This window comes from Nerophis ophidion, linkage group LG08 (genome assembly GCF_033978795.1).
Source record: "Nerophis ophidion isolate RoL-2023_Sa linkage group LG08, RoL_Noph_v1.0, whole genome shotgun sequence".
In the NCBI taxonomy this organism is placed as follows: Eukaryota; Metazoa; Chordata; class Actinopteri; order Syngnathiformes; family Syngnathidae; genus Nerophis; species Nerophis ophidion.
In genome coordinates, this window is record NC_084618.1 from 60221088 (window position 1) to 60235442 (window position 14355).

The window sequence follows — 14355 nt, forward strand, 5'->3', positions numbered from 1 at the left end:
TGCACACAAAAAAATTATGTTTCTTAGTTTGAACATTAAATATCTTGTCTTTGCAGTCGCGCTGCGATGAGGTGACAACTTGTCCAGGGTGTACCCCGCCTTCCTCACGAATGCAGCTGAGATGGGCTCCAGTGACCCCCCGCGAACACAAAAAGGGAGTGGGCGGTAGAGAATGGATGGATGAATGGATGTCTTTGCAGTCTATTCAATTGAAGATAAGTTGAAAAAGATTTGCAAATCATTGTATCCTGTTTTTATTTACGAATTACACAGCATGCCAACTTCATTGGTTTTGGGTTTTGTAGTAACTTACTAGAAGAGTGCTTGTTTCCCTGTCGAGTGATTGAGCCGGTGTCGAGTCTGCAAGCAAACGTGACATCACGTGCAACAAAGGCTTTGAAATAAGGCACAGATTTACATTACATGAATTTGTATCCGGTAGTACTGACAGACTTCGGTCAGTACCTATGAAAGAACAAAAATGATTACCCATCCTTACTTACTATCCCTGTTAGTGGCCATCTTTGTTGACGTAAATCTTTCAAAACTTAAAATCAACCTTGAAGCACCTCATTTAGTAGACAAAAAGCCAGAAAAATCTTTATAAAATACTATATAATAAACTAACAAATAACAGCAACAACAATACAACAAAAGAGATGACAGAAACGGGGCCCGAGCCAACTAACTCAGTTAATTAAGGACTGCACAATCAGATGGTAGTCTCATTTCAAGGTTTTATATTGTATTTTATCTAAAAATTTACAAATTCACCAATTTGTACTTCTGAACATGTTTAAAAGCATCGGGACCGTACATACAATGCATTTATAACACAGTTCAGTTGACAAATAACATTTATTTCAGCTACACACCTCTTTCCCTGCTTCTATTAAATCAAAAGTGGGTTACAGTAGGAAACACATGCCTGTAAGGTATTGCTGCATCACAAGCATCCATATTTGGAGATACACTGGTGGGATCATGTAAAATGCATTAGTATTGTCAGCACACTGCAAGTGATGTAAAGCCATTTCTACTGCTATGTAACAGCCAGGGGCTACATGGATGCTCAATAAGGAGCAACAGCTCGCTGGGTCAATGGGAAAAGCTGGAAATGGGCTCCTTTCTCCGCCGTTATCATTACAGCGCTTTGTGTGGTCACTAAAATGTGACTGATATGCATACTTGCCAAGCTTGAGACCTTTTACCATGAATTGATTAACGTGGACCCCGACTTAAACAAGTTGAAAAAGTTATTCGGGTGTTACCATTTAGTGGTCAATTTTACAGAATATGTACTGAACTGTGCAATCTACTAATAAAAGTATCAATCAATCAATCAAAACTCCGATTTTGGGAGGTGGGGGATGGGGGCGGGGCGTGGTTAAGAGGGGAGGAGTATATTTACAGCCAGAAAAGTGCAGATTACATTTTAACCTATTTAAAACATGACATCAAAAATATATATTTATTGTGAGAAATCATTCGGATGATCAGTGTTTCCACAAAGATAAATATAATTAATTATTAATAATAACATAGAGTTAAAGGTAAATTGAGCAAATAGGCTACTTCTGGCAATTTATTTAAGTGTGTATCAAACTGGTAGCCCTTCACATTAATCAGTACCCAAGAAGTAGCTCTTGGTTTCAAAACTGTTGGTGACCCCTGCCGTAGATGTTACTGTCACATATGCATGTACAGTAGATGGTAGTATTGTCCTGTTTAAAAGTGTCACAACATTGCTGTGTACGGCAGACGAACTGCTTTACAGTAGAAGAAAACGTGACTGCTGTTGTTGTGTGTTGTTACTGCACAGGGAGGACGTTAATGAAACTGCCTAACAATAAACCCACATAACAAACCAAGAACTCGCCCTCGATCATTCTACAGTTATAACGTCATTGGGCAGGCTCGCTGTTTATATTGTGGGAAAGTGGACGAGAAAACAGGCTGTCAACACATCACTCAAGTCCGCATGAAGCTGGAGGGGGCGTGGCCTCCAGCTCCGCCTGAATTTCGGAAGAAAATTTGTCCCGGGAGGTTTTCGGGAGAGGCGCTGAATTCCGGGAGTCTCCCGGAAAATCCGGGAGGGTTGGCAAGTATGCTGATATGCGTCATCACACAACTCTGGATAAGTGATCTGGCAGTAAACAAACAGGGATAATGTTTTTTTACTAGACATGAAGCTACAGCGTGAACCCTTATATCCTTATAAAACCGACGGCAATTGTGGCATTTTTTTCCCCTTTTAATCATCCACCATAAGAGGCTCTAACTGTAAAAGTGTCTGTATTAAGATTAATAAAACAATTCCAGCATGGTAAGGAATAAACATTTTCACTTCCTGTTGCCATGAAGTCTACAGAAATCTTCAGTTAGTTACAGAAAATGTAATGTGCATATAACTGACATTCTCTCAATTTAATAATTATATCACACCTACGTACAGTTTAAACCCTTTTCAAATTACATGGCAGCATGTGTTAGTCACAAAGACAAAAAAAAATACTCAGCAAATATTCTGCAAATGGACTCGTAAAAACTGATTATGCAGCGCTAAAATAAATAATAAACATGATCTATGTTTCTTATGTGCAAATGCAAATGCAGCTTTATTTTTGCGAGGATGAAACTTTTCTCTAACTTTAGCTACAGACTTTTTCCTGTTTGTTTGATATTGTCATTACTGCCACAAGTGGTGGAAAAGTGTATGAAAGCTGTGTACCGCTGCTAAGAAACAAATATTTTTTGGCGGCCCTCTCAGGGGACGCTCTGGCCCTATAGTTAAGAAACACTATATTAAGGGAAACAAAGAGAAAGGTGCACTTGCTCATTTTTATCAATCAAGCATTCAGCCACACACATAAAGTAATAAACCCTTCATCTAATGTACAAAACCCGAAACAAATAAAATGATTAACAAATCCTTTCCAACTCATCTTCAATCGAATAGACTGCAAAGACAAGATATTTAATGTTCGAACTTATGCTTCATATTGTGCCAAACATTTTCAATGGGAGACAGGTCTGGACTACAGACAGGCCAGTCTAGTACCCTTACTCTTTTACGATGAAGCCACGCTGTTGTAACATGTGGCTTGGCAATGTTTTGCTGAAATAAGCAGGGGCGTCCATGATAACGTTGCTTGGATGGCAACATATGTTGCTCCAAAACCTATATGTATATTTGAGCATTAATGGTGCCTTCACAGATGTGTAAATTACCCATGCCTTGTGCACTAATACAGCCCCATACCATGGCAGATGCTGGCTTTTGAACTTTGCGCCTGGAACAATCCAGATGGTTCTTTTCCTCATTGTCCCCGAGAACACGACATCCATAGTTTCCAAAAACAATTTGAAATGTGGACTCGTCAGAACACAGAACACTTTTCCACTTTGCATCAGTCCATCTTAGATGAGCTTGGGCCCAGCAAAGGAGGCGGCGTTTCTGGGTGTTGTTGATAAATGGCTTTGGCTTTGCATTGTAGAGTTTTAACTTGCACTTATAGATGTAGCGACAAACTGTAGTTACTAACAGTGGTTTTCTGAAGTGTTCCTGACCGCATGTGGTGATATCCTTTACACACTGATGTCCGTTTTTGATGCAGTACCGCCTGAGGGATCCATGGTCACGGTATTTAATGTTACGTGCAGTGATTTCTCCAGATTTTCTAAACCTTTTGATGATATTACAGACCTTAGATGGTGCAAACCCTAAATTCCTTGCAATAGCTTGTTGAGAAATGTTGTTCTTAAACTGTTCGACAATTTGCTCCCGCATTTGTTCACAAAGTGGTGACCCTCGCCACATCCTTGTTTGTGAATGACTGACCATTTCATTGAAGCTGCTTTTATACCCAATCGTGGGACCCACCTGTTCCCAATTAGCATGTTCACCTGTGGGATGTTCCAAATAAGTGTTTGATGAGCATTCCTCAACTTTCTCAGTCTTCTTTGCCACTCGTGCCAGCTTTTTTAAACAGGCTGCAGGCATCAAATTCCAAATGAGCTAATATTTGAAAAAAATAGCAAGCTTTCCCAGTTTGAACGTTAAGTTAAAGTTAAAGTTAAAGTACCAATGATTGTCACACACATACTAGATGTAGCAAAATTATTCTCTGCATTTGACCCATCACCCTTGAATACCCCCTGGGAGGTGAGGGGAGCAGTGGGCAGCAGCGGTGCCGCGCCCGGGAATCATTTATGGTGATTTAACCCCCAATTCCAACCCTTAATGCTGAGTGCCAAGCAGGGAGGTAATGGGTCCCATTTTTATAGTCTTTGGTATGACTCGGCCGGGGTTTGAACTCACGACCTACCGATCTCAGGGCGGACACTCTAACCACTAGGCCACTGAGTAGTATCTTGTCTTTGCAGTCTGTTGAATTGAATATAGGTTGAAAAGAATTTGCAAATCATTATATTCTGTTTTTATTTACGATTTATACAACGGGCCAACTTCACTGGTTTTGGGGTTTGTATGGACAATCACAGATAAGAACAAAAGGGAGGATGTACATTGTGATGAAAAGCTGCTGGTCCAGTCGTATCATATAGATCAATCAAATGAAAGTAGGTGGACAAACAGGAACTAAATGTATGCTGGCGCTGTGTAATGCATGTGCTATCTTAAAACCAGGAATAGATAAGTAGTGTAAAACAGGATTAAGATGAGCAATTGTGGTGAAGCCTATAGCTTCCCCCGGGCTTTATTCATGCATTTATTGCTCTTTTTTCCAGCTTCACTGCACTTTCTATTTTTAAGGCTTTATCTGCGTCTTTTACCAGTACGCTGCGCATGCTATATTCATTTCAACATATGTATACTTAAGTGCACAACTGTATGCGGGCTTGCTCCTGAGGGAAGCTACGTGATCACTAACAGTGGGAAGGGGTCATAAACAAACAAACAATCTGGGTCACTTAGTCTTAACTCTTCACGTTGGCATGTAACAACCAGGGAGAGGGAAGGGTCAGAGGTCACGGGGCACACGAGACCGTAATCGGTTGTGACAGCAAACTTTGAATTAATCATCGGCCATGCAGCAAATGGCAGAGCAGGGTCGGTCGGGGCGGAAAGGCGGACAATGCGACGAGAGAGCGCAGAGCCACGGGGGACGGCGAATGCGCCGCATGACATACAGCGCGCGCGGGCTGGTGTGCGCATAAATAGACGTCAGAGATGCAACACATGTCGAGATGGAGTTCAGCGAGGGGGTGCGGTTAGACCAAGTACTGAAACAGTTGTTAGGCATTGTAAGAGCGCTGAAAAAAATTGTGTGACAATCATATTACAGTCTTCTCTATGACACTGTAAGCCATATTTTACATCAATCTACACCGAAATTGAAGTTGTGAGTACATTGCAATTAAGCTGGATTTTAGACACCATAAACCAGCGGTCCCCAAACTTTTTGACTCGGGGGGCCACATTGGGAAAAACAATTTGGCTGGGGGCCGGGGTGTGTATTTATATATATATATATATATATATATATTATATATATATATTAGTGTGTTTGAAAAAATCGATTTGAATATGAATCAAATCGAATGCGTTGTGCGATTCAGAATCAATTCACATTTTTAAAAAATTGATTAAAAAAAAAAAAAAATATATATATATATATTTTTTTAGCATCAATCCAACAAAACACTACACAGCGATACCATAGCAATGCAATCCAATTCCAAAACCAAACCTGACCCAGCAACACTCAGAACTTCAATAAACAGAGCAATTGAGGAGACACAAACAGGACTCAAAACAAAACAAAAGTAGTGAAACAAAAATGAATATTATCAACAACAGTATCAATATTAGTTATAGTTTCAGCATGGCAGTGATTAAAAATCCCTCATTGACATTATCATTAGACATTAAAAAAAAAAAAAAGAACAATAGTGTCACAGTGGCTTACACTTGCATCACATCTCATAAGCTTGACAACACACTGCGTCCAATGTTTTCACAAAGATAAAATAAGTAATATTTTTGGTTTGTTTAATAGTTAAAAAAAAATTACATTATTGCAATCAGTTGATAAAACGTTGTCCTTTACAATTATAAAAGCTTTTTGAAAAAAATCAACGACTCTGCTAGCATGTCAGCAGACTGGGGTAGATCCTGTTGAAATCCTATGTATTGAATGAATACAGAATCGTTTTGAGTCAGAAAAATATCGTTTTTGAATCGAGAATCGAATGGAATCGAAAAAAATCGATATATTATCGAATCGTGACCCCAAGAATCGATATTGAATCGAATCGTGGGACAACCAAAGATTCACAGCCCTAATATCCATCCATCCATCCATTTCTACCGCTTATTCCCTTTCGGGGTCGCGGGGGCGCCCTAATATATATATATATATATATATATATATATATATATATATATATATATATATATATATATATATATATATATATATATATAAAATCTCCTGATGATTGAGGAACCCCTCATGAAACAGTTCTGTAGAGATGAAGTAGTCTTGTGATTTTTTTTCCCCACACACACACATACATATATATATACAGTATATATATATATAGATAGATAGTACTTTATTGATTCCTTCAGGAGAGTTCTTTTATATATATATATATATATATATATATATATATATATACATATATATATATATATATATATATATATATATATATATATATATATATATATATATATATATATATATATATATATATATATATATATATATTCTCAGCGCAATTAAGTCACGTTATCAATGGGAAAATGCATTTTTTGACATTATGATTTGCCTGAGCTGCTATGAGACACAGAGTAACAAGCGGTAGAAAATGGATTAGAAAAGGCGGATTACAAAAGATAATAATAATTTAAAAAAAACATTTTGTATTTTGAACTTGGGACTTCTCCTGGGCCAGATTTTGGGTGTTGGCGTGCCGTAGTTTGGGGAACCCAGCTAAAAACCGTCAGTGTCAGTTTTACTATTTGATAGTACAGTACAGAGCTTGATGACAGCCATTTTTTTTTCAATCAATCTTGCTAAAATTTTACCCACGTGCTTGTCAGTCCCCTTAAAAGGCGTACCACATTTGGTGGCGATTCATCGGAACACTGGTAAAGTTACAGTAAGTGTTTTGTAGAAAAATTTCAAGCCAATATGATTCAGCGGCACCATTTACTGTATTTGAAAAATGATATCAGTATATGTGCATGCTGTGATACATTTGTGCACGACAGCTTTTTTACACAAACAAATACTGCACTGTACATACAGTCATTGTTGCATTCTGGTATGGTGTTGTTGATCCTGGGATGCAGAGACAGGAGATGGCATGCAGCTAATATGATGTATTAGCACAAAATCAAAACTAGTGCAGCTAGGGAGTGCACACAAAACAAAAGCTAGTGCAGCTAGGGAAAGCACAGAAAGCTAACACCTCGAGATAGCATAGCATCAAAACAATCAAGCGAAGCCAAATTGCAAGCAAAACATGAGCAATGAGTAAGAGGATATAGCTGACGTACAAAGCATCCTGGTTGCCAACCAGGAACAGGTGTGTCCTGATTACCATTGTGGAAAACAGAGGCAAACAGGAAATAGAAACCACAATAAGAGCGCTGGACAGGAAATAAGACAAAATACAGGAATTTAGGAAAAGTCCAAAATGGAAATATTGTCGTCATTTAAATTTTGGAATAACTTTTCAAAAGAATTGAAAAAAAATGAGATAAAAGTTTGATTATCTTTTAAATTCGATTGTGCGTGGGCTGCTGATTTTTGTCAAATAGATAACATTTTAAGGCAAATCTGGATTAGAGTGCACATTGGTTTTCCCACATTTCCTTTCATTTTCCTTATTTTTTTTCATAAAGTAATACACAAATCTTATTGTTAGGTGTATGCATAAGGCAGGTAACATGAAAGTGTACATGTATCCACCAGAATTAGCATTATTGCCTGGGTGGAGGTCGGCACACCAATACATCAGCCAAAGCCTGCTTTGTATTTCTACCAATATTTTCATCATTTTAACATGGTTTGACAATAATTTGTGTTTTTTTATTTTTTATGTGTGCAAAGCAGAGTGTTTAAAGTTTTGCCTACTGAAATTAGATTGTCTTATTCAAACGGGGATAGCAGGTCAATTGTATGTGTCATACTTGATCATTTGGAGATATTGCCATTTTTTTGCTGAAAGGATTTAGTAGAGAACATCCACGATAAAGTTTGCAACGTTTGGTCGCTAATAAAAAAGCCTTGCCTGTACCGGAAGTCGCAGACGATGACGTCACATGTGTGAGGGCTCCTCACATCCTCACATTGTTTATAATGGGAGCCTCCAACAAAAAGAGCTATTCGGACCGACAAAACGACGATTTCCCCATTAATTTGAGCGAGGATGAAAGATTTGTGGCTGAGGATATTGATAGCGAAGGACAAGAAAAAAAAGAAATTAAAAAAAAGTTTAAAAAAAAAAAGGCGATTGTATTGTGAGCGATTCAGATGTATTTAGACACATTTACTAGGATAATTTTGGAAGATCCCTTATCTGCTTATTGTTTTAAAAGTGTTTTAGTGAGATTTTTAAGATTGTAAAGACATACCTCGAGGTCGGATGGCTGCGGTGAACACGCAGTGTCTCAGAGAGAAGCCGAGGAGCCAACTTCACAGCTGCCTTTTTTGACATGACAGCTGCTGCAGGACGACGAATAATCCATTGATGTCTCTGGTAAGATATATATCACAATTCCCCCATCTAAAAACAAGCTTGTTGACGTAGAGAAAACATGTTCGCATGACCGCTCTGCTTCACAACAAACAAAGAAACACCGGCTGTGTCTCGGTGCTAAAGACAGCTGCAATCCACCGCTTTCCACCAACAGCATTGTTCTTTATAGTCTCCATTATTAAATGAACAAATTGCAAAAGATTCAGCAACACAGATGTCCAAAATACTGTGTAAGTATGCGGTTAAAGCAGACAACTTTTAGCTGTGTGTGGTGCAGCGCTAATATTTCCTTACAGTCCGTGACGTCACGCGTACACGTCATCATTCCGCGACATTTTCAAGAAGAAACTCGCGGGAAATTTAAAATTGCAATTTAGTAAACTAAAAAGGCCGTGTTGGCATGTGTTGCAATTTTAATATTTCATCATTGATATATAAACTATCAGACTGCGTGGTCGGTAGTAGTGGGTTTCAGTAGGCCTTTAATGATCAGAAAACGCACTTCTAGCACAGCTTGCATGTAAACATGGCGCTCATGCAAGTGCGATGACGTGCTTTTGCTGGACAGACGCCCAGTTCAGAACCGATGAATGAAATATGAAATATTGTTATTCACTTTTAGTTTTGACATCTGGCCAAATCCTCCAGAGGACACGCTGGAAAACGAGACGCATGACTTTGAATTTCACTTTAAAGGGCTTTAAGCGTGAAACAGCAACCTCTCCTGGGGAACACCAAAGGCCGTCAAGCTCCGAGTGGACGTGAATCTTTTACGCTGCGCTCCATCATCCAGCCGGTGTGCTTCTGCAGAGGTGCCAGTAATGGAAGTGACTCCGGCACGATGCCTTGAAATTTTCATGAGGGCCGCTTCGTGCGCTTGAATACATGTCACAAGTAAAATGTGCCAATTCAATGATGAAAATGCACAAGTGTGTAAATATGTAGCTGTGTATGTGACAAAGTGCAATATGTGTGTGTGTACATCAACTAGTGTCCAAGCATGTGTGTGTTCTTGTGTGTGTGTGTGTGTGTGTGACCCCCAAATCATGTCCTGAGTCACCTTTGCATGCAGTCCATCTGCCCTGGAGAGATGTGGAGAGCACCAACAGTACATTTCATGCTCAGATTTGCATAATAAGTAGAGCGGCACACTTAGACAAGTCAGTGGCACTGTACTGTATCTCAGCTAATGTTGGATGAATTATTCAGGCCAAAGTGGCCACGCAAAGCTCTATAAAAGAAATGTATTGCGGTTTACCAACTCACTAGGTTTGGGATAGCAAATGTACAACAGCAACACAACACAAACACATGAGGAAACTTTGAATAGTTTTGAAGATATTTGAATTTATTTAAATGTGACGTGTTAGGTCAGGGGTCGACAACCCAAAACGTTAAAAGAGCCATACTGGACCTAAAAATACAAAAAAATAAATCTGTCTGGGGCCGCGAAAAACGAAAAGCTGTATAAAAGTGTTATAATGAAGGCAACACATGATGTACATGTCTTTATTAGCTATAATAGCCTCCTATCTAAATGATTATGTGTCGCAGGCTGAAGCAAATGTTTGCTGAATAACTCCTGGTAATTACTGTCTTTTAATGGCCAAAGGTATAGATGTGTGTGTCCAATTTAAGGCTGTCTTTTTCTAATGTATTTATTATAATTGGCAAGTTGGGTAATGTTTGCTGTGGTCTGGAACAACATGGCACACAAACAACTATCAGAAATGCAGCCAAAATTACATACAGATAATGTGTCATGAGACATGCAAAAACTAAATTACAAGCCCTGTTTCCATATGAGTTGGCAAATTGTGTTAGATGTAAATATACACGGAATCCAATGATTTGTGTAATCATTTTCAAACCATATTCAGTTGAATATGCTACAAAGACAACATATTTGATGTTCAAACTGATAAACATTTTTTTGTTTGCAAATAATCATTAACTTTAGAATTTGATGCCAGCAACACGTGACAAAGACGTTGGGAAGGGTGGCAATAAATACTGATAAAGTTGAGGAATGCTCACCAAACACTTATTTGGAACATCCCACTGGTGTGCAGGCTAATTGGGAACAGGTGGGTGCCATGATTGGCTATAAAAACAGCTTCCATGAAATGTTAAGTAATTCACAAACAAGGATGGGGCGAGGGTCATCACTTTGTAAGCAAATTGTCAAACAGTTTTAGAACAACATTTCTCAACGAGCTATTGCAAGGTATTTAGGGATTTTACCATCTACGGTCCGTAAAATCATCAAATGGTTCAGAGAATCTGAAGAAATCACTGCACGTAAGCGATGATATTACAGATCTTTGATCCCTCCGGCGATACTGCATCAAAAACCGACATCAGTGTGTAAAGGATATCACCACATGGACTCAGGAACACTTCATAAAACCACTGTCAGTAACTACGGTTGGTCGCTACATCTGTATGTGCAAGTTAAAACTGTACTATGCAAAGCCAAACCCATTTATCAACAGCACCCAGAAATGCCGCCCGCTCCGCTGGGCCTGAGCTCATCTAAGATGGACTGATGCAAAGTGGAAAAGTATCCTGTGGTCTGACGAGTCCACATTTCCAATAACATTTGGAAACTGTGGATGTGGTGTCCTCCGGAACAAAAAGGAAAATAACCATCCGGATTGTTATAGGCGCAAAGTTCAAAAGCCAGCATCTGTGATGGTATGGGGGTTTATTAGTGCCCAAGGCATGGGTAACTTACACATCTGTGAAGGCACCATTAATGCTGAAAGGTACATACAGGTTTTGGAGCAACATATGTTGTCATCCAAGCAACGTTATCATGGACCCCCCTGCTTATTTCAGCAAGACAATGCCAAGCCACGTGTTACAACAGCGTGGCTTCATAGTAAAAGAGTTTGGGTACTTTCCTGGCCCGCCTGAAGTCCAGACCTGTCTCCCATCGAAAATGTGTGGCGCATTATGAAGCGTAAAATATGGAAGCGGACACCCGGACTGTTGAACAACTGAAGCTCTACATAAAACAAGAATGGGAAATAATTCCACTTTCAAAGCTTCAACATTAAGTTTCCTCAGTTCCCAAATGTTTATTGAGAGTTGTTAAAAGAAAATGGGATGTAACACAGTGGTGAACATGCCCTTTCCCAACTACTTTGGAAATTCTAAGTTAATTATTTGCAAAAATAAAAAAAATTATGAGTTTGAACAGCAAATATGTTGTCTTTGTAGCATATTCAACTGAATATGGGTTGAAAATGATTTGCAAATCATTGTATTCCGTTTGTACTTACATCTAACACCATTTCCCAACTCATATGGAAACGGGGTTTGTATCTACAAAGAAGATAAAGGTAAAGTATATTAAATGAGCTCAAATATACAGGCGTATACTGTATATATATATATATATATATATATATATATATATATATATATATATATATATAGGCATAATGATGTAATATATACATACAGCTAGCCTAAATAGCATGTTAGCATTGATTAGCTTGCAGTCATGCACTGACCAAATAAGCCTGATTCGCACTCCCAACAAGTCAATAACATCAACAAAGCGCACCTTTGAGCATTCACGCACAGCATAAAAATTTTGGTGGAAAAAATGAGACAAAAAAGGAGTGTAAGATTTTACATGTAAACAAACTGTTGCGTCACAGTCCACACTATGGTGAGTTCATGAACCGCGGAAATTAGTAGGACAAAACGGTGTTCTCCAAATACACTCATCAGTGAAGCATCACACAAACATATTAAACAGTGGCCTTTCCAACAACTGGGAAGGTTTGTGTCATGTTTGTCCTCAAAAACATACTAAAACATTTTTTGCCCTCCATCTATTTCATTCTATTTGCATTCTCAATCCTTTTTTAAAAATGCTCCATGGAGCACGCGGCTCGAGAGCCTCGGGTTGCTGACCCCAGTGTTAGGGGATACAAATAATATGTTATGAGAAAAAATATATATGTATATTTTATTTGAGTATGAAGCATTAAATTTGAAATCAAACGAATAAAACAGATATTTCACAAAAGTTATATAAAAAAATATTTATCTTATGAGAAAAATGCAATAATGTTGCAGGAAACAAGTCTAAATTACAAAACTATTTTTGATTTACAGAGAATAAGTTTAGGGGAAAAGCAAATGTTTTGTAAAAGTTGTATTTTCAAAGATGTATTTTCAAAAGATAAAAAACAGTGTCTGAAAGAACTTCACAAACCTTATTTGGGACGACATCCCCTGACCAAAACTCATGTGCGACATCCGGGGAAAAATCAGAAAGCTTGAGTAGGGACCGCAGATGTACTCTAGGGATGCACTTACAGGGTGATTGGCTGCAATGGATGTGGAGTTGGTATAATTACTGAACTGTTAAATAGGCTAGAGCCTATCCCAGCTGCACTCGGGCGGAAGGCAGCGTAAACTCTGGACAATTCGTTTTATCAAATATTTCTTAAGTAGTAATATTACAAAAAAAAGTGAAATAATACAAAATAAAATGAAAACTTAAATAAACAAAGTTATTTATAAACTATTATAATTATAAGAAAAAAAAGTAAATTTCTTGAGAGAAAAGCGCTAATTTTAAAAAGTGCAACTTTCAAACGAAAAGCGAATTTATCGGAGAAAAACACTTACTTGCATGACATTTTTTTTTGTTTCAAGACAAACATTCAAAAATTTTACAAGAAAACCTTTTTTATTGTCAGGATAAAGTACAAATATTAGAAAAAAAAATTGTGTGAGTATTACTAATATGATAGAGGAAAAAAATCATATTTTATGAGTGAAAAAATGCTTTTTGATGACAAAAAAAAAAGGAATTTAATGCCGAAAAACATGTTTTATTTCCCCTAAAAAGTTTTACTTGCATGAGAAAAACATTTTGAGTTTCTTGACAAAAATACTGGAATGTTACAAGAAAAATATCACATTCATTAGAATAAAGTACAAATATTAGACAAAATATGTTAAATAATGGTGTGAGTAGTACTTATATGATGAAAAAAAAAATCATATTTTATGAGTGAAAAAAATGGTTTATGCTGAAAAAGCTAGTTTTTTTTCCAAGTTCAAGTAAAAAATGAGGAAAAAAGTATTCTTTTTTTTTTTACAAAAAAATAATAAATAAAAAAATAGATAATTAAAGTAATTCCATCCATCCATTTCCTACTGCTTATTTCCTTTTTTCGGGGTCGCGGGGGGCACTGGCGCCTATTTCAGCTACAATCGGGCGGAAGGCGGAGTACACCCTGGACAAGTCGCCACCTCATCGCAGAGCCAACACAGATAGACAGACAACATCCATCCATTTCCTACCGCTTATTCCCTTTCGGGGTTGCGGGGGGCGCTGGCGCCTATCTCAGCTACAATCGGGCGGAAGGCGGGGTACACCCTGGACAAGTCGCCACCTCATCGCAGGGCCAACACAGATAGACAGACAACATTCACACTCAAATTCACACACTAGGGCCAATTTAGTGTTGCCAATCAACCTATCCCCAGGTGCATGTCTTTGGAAGTGGGAGGAAGCTGGAGTACCCGGAGGGAACCCACGCATTCACGGGGAGAACATGCAAACTCCACACAGAAAGATCCCGAGCC

The 14355-nt window shown here is 38.2% G+C and overlaps 1 protein-coding gene and 1 long non-coding RNA gene across 4 annotated transcripts in view; one reads left to right on the forward strand and one right to left on the reverse strand.

Moving 5' to 3' along the window:
* Positions 1 to 164, forward strand: part of LOC133558076 (uncharacterized) — a 50883-nt gene extending 50719 nt beyond the window's left edge. Inside the window, exon 5 of the long non-coding RNA XR_009807894.1 lies at positions 57 to 164. This is a non-coding gene — a long non-coding RNA (uncharacterized LOC133558076). The remainder of the gene's footprint in view (positions 1 to 56) is intronic.
* The window catches only part of raraa (retinoic acid receptor, alpha a), a 397302-nt gene that overhangs the window by 217860 nt on the left and 165087 nt on the right, over positions 1 to 14355 (reverse strand). The gene's annotated exons all lie outside the window — the stretch shown is intronic.